Source organism: Lepidochelys kempii, chromosome 3, assembly GCF_965140265.1.
Source record: "Lepidochelys kempii isolate rLepKem1 chromosome 3, rLepKem1.hap2, whole genome shotgun sequence".
Taxonomy (NCBI): domain Eukaryota; kingdom Metazoa; phylum Chordata; order Testudines; family Cheloniidae; genus Lepidochelys; species Lepidochelys kempii.
In genome coordinates this window covers 89,402,432-89,405,670 of record NC_133258.1, presented here as the reverse complement: position 1 = coordinate 89,405,670, position 3,239 = coordinate 89,402,432, and positions in this window count along the sequence as shown.

Genomic DNA, 3,239 nt, shown 5'->3' with positions numbered 1-3,239 from the left:
GATGAAGTGAGCTGTAGCTCACGAAAGCTTATGCTCAAATAAATTTGTTAGTCTCTAAGGTGCCACAAGTACTCCTTTTCTTTTAACTCCTATTGAGATTCAATAGCACATAGGAGCATAATTCACTTAGTCACAACAGGTGTCATTTGCTTCCTAGTGAAGAATATCTGCTGGATCTGAGCACAGAGAGAAAAGATAATAATCTTGCTTTATTTCATTTCCTTTTCTGCACAGCTGTTTGGCAGCTACACAACCCATCCCACGAGGCATCTTAAAGGGAAAGGAGAATTTTAGCTACATATTAGAGCGTCTTAAACTGCTTTTAGATTAAAGATTTTTTTTAATCAAAATGACTTTTTATAAAACTGAAGGTCATTTTGTAACTTTTTGTGAAAAATGACATTTGATTGCAATTTCTATTGATGTTTTTCATTAATTAAAAACTAGGTTTTCAGCAAATAAAATGTTTTAATAACTATTTTGATGTTTTCAGTAGATATCTAGTTCAAATCTTTGAAAAATACAGAACTCTTCAGAATTTCTGAAATAATTAATACAGTGATGTAAAATGCAAGTACAAAAAAACCCACTTTACAGGTACATTTTTAATATTCTGTGTCAGAGAAATCTCAGGGACTGGCAAGGAGGCTGCCACGGACTGGTTGTTGAGAAACATTAGTGTAGGGAAGTTTTTCTTTTCATGCCTTGTTGCTGGCTGTTCTGAGTGTGCACCATTGCATGGCTTAACTGTCTGTGTGGTTTCCCAGAAATTCTCAGCTCCAAATGTTGGAGGAATTGCCCGAGGAATTGCCCTCCTTGTTGAAGGAATTGCCCGAGGTGTGCAGCAATGCAGCTCCCACTGGCCCCGGTTTGCCGTTGCAGGCCAATGGGGGCTGCAGGAAGCGGTGTGGGCCGAGGGATGTGCTGGCCGCTGCTTCCTGCAGCCCCCATTGGCTTGGAGCGGTGAACTGCGGCCAGTGGGAGTTGCGGTCGGCTGAACCTGCGGACACTGCAGGTAAACAAACCATCCCAGCCCACCAGCAGCTTTCCCTGACGGGCCATGTGCAAAGGTTGCCGATCCCTGGGCTAGATGATGAATGGCAGTATCCACTGAGGCATAGGGTATATGCAGTCGGGGTTCACCGGGAGTAGAGACCGAGAGTGTGGGGGCACTACTGTGGGGCAGCACCCCAAGATAAGGGGCACTGGGGTCCAGGAGGGACGTGGGGCCTGAAATGCTACAAGTGGTGGGATTCACAGGAAGCAGGTACTGGCAGGGAGACACTGGCCAGCAGGAGGCGCTCTGAGGCTGGAATTGAGCTAATTTCTGGATGACCAGCAGGAGGTGCTGCACTGGTGAGTTGGCACTCTGTTACAATACCCCAACTCACTAATTTCATAACCTGTGTCTAGAAGGTATCGTGTAAGATAGCAATGAAAAGCTAACAACATAGTGTGCGGGGCATCAGGCCATCAGGGGAGAAAGAAGGGGGAAAACACCCCCTTTTAGTCAATGTGGCTCCTCTCATTCAGCAAAGCGAGGCCTAGCAGCCAGAGTCAGGGCAGAGAGGCCTAGGGGTAGGCACAGGGAGGGGTAGGGGGACCTGGGCCTGCCCTACTCCACCAAGTCCTGATCCAGGCCCCAGGGAACCAGTAGCGCTGGTTCTGGCTTCAGGTTTCTCTCTCAAGAGACGTGTTCTCTGGGCTGCTTCCTATCTACCATTGATTCTGGATCCTGCAGCTCTTCCAGAGCAAGTGGCTTTCCATCTCCCTCATCCTCTGCAGGTGCCCAGCCTCCATAGTCCGGGGCTCGATTGGATTCCTGACAGGACCCTGTAACATGCATCCACTCTCCTCTGTCAGCCAGCCCTGACTGAACTGAGCTGCTCCCTTTTATATATTGCTTTCACTTGGAGCATGCCCAGCAAGGACAAGAGGTGGCCTCCCGGGCCCAAAGTGAATAATTAACCGTTGGTGGGCCAGTGCGGCATTGGTACACCCCATCAGATATACTGATCAATAATATAATTGTGTGATGTGGATAGAGAGGACAAATTCAAAATTACAAACACTTTGGAAATTATGTTACCAAAATGGGTCTCCCAGGCAGTGCAGGGCTGAAGCTACCCCACCCTAGAGAAAGGAATGTGGTTCTGCCACCCAGAAGGTCCATTAAGAGACAATGGGAATGCAATTTACACAGAAGATAAACAGGACCATCAAACCAACAAAGGGAGAAGATAACCACACAGCATTACAGCAGCAGAAGATTGCAGGCAATAGATCATTTTGCAAACACCAGCAGGGGAAGAAATCAGCATGGAATATCCTTCATCAGGAGACTCTATATTACCTTCCTCATAGTTTGAATAAACTGTATGACTTACGTTGAGGGGTAACCTTCAAAACAATTCATATTAAAGGTACACTGGTTTATAAAGAAAGGAGAAAAGAACCCAAAGTTATGTTTCATGTAAGAAGGCAAAGGAACCAAGCACATTGGACTTTGTGGGAGATCCTGACCTGAAGTGTGGTCAGCTATCTTGCTGGAAGGTAGTGTTGTAAGAATCTTATCCCGAAGAGAGGCTGCAGCTTGTTTTCTTAAGTCTTAGTCTCTAGAAAGTGTTTTTCATTTTTATTTGCTTATAACCATTTCTAATTCTCTCCTTTGAACTTGAACTCACTTAAAATCCAAACTCCTTTGGTTAATAAACTTGCTTTACTTTTAATCCAAATCAGCCCATGACTGTGTTTGATTTAAAGTGAATATCAACTCCAGTTAATGTGGTCAGCTGCTGGGTAGTATATCTTTAAAGGAACAAATGAACCTTAATATCTCTCTGAATGGTCCAGGAAAGGGCTAGATATTGGAAAGCATGCAGTTTGGGGAAAATTCAGGACTGGGAGTGTGTTTGTGTTACCTCTGGATGAGGTAATTGGGTGACTGAGACTAGAGTGGGGCTGTTGTGTTGTAGGCAGGCAGCTAGGGTCAGAGCACTGAACCAGGGCTGCAGAGCAGACACTCAGGATACTGCATGTTTGTCTGCTGGCTGTTGGTGTCCAGGCTGTCAACCACAGCCTCAGGGCAATTAAGGCACCCAGGTTTATAGGTCATGTGGGGACACAACTCCTGACTGGCCTGGATTGCACCCCAGAACATGACAGTCTGTTACACCTTTTCATATCTTAGAACTGGGGTACTACGGTGATGTGCGAATACGTGTAAGAAGGAAAAAAAA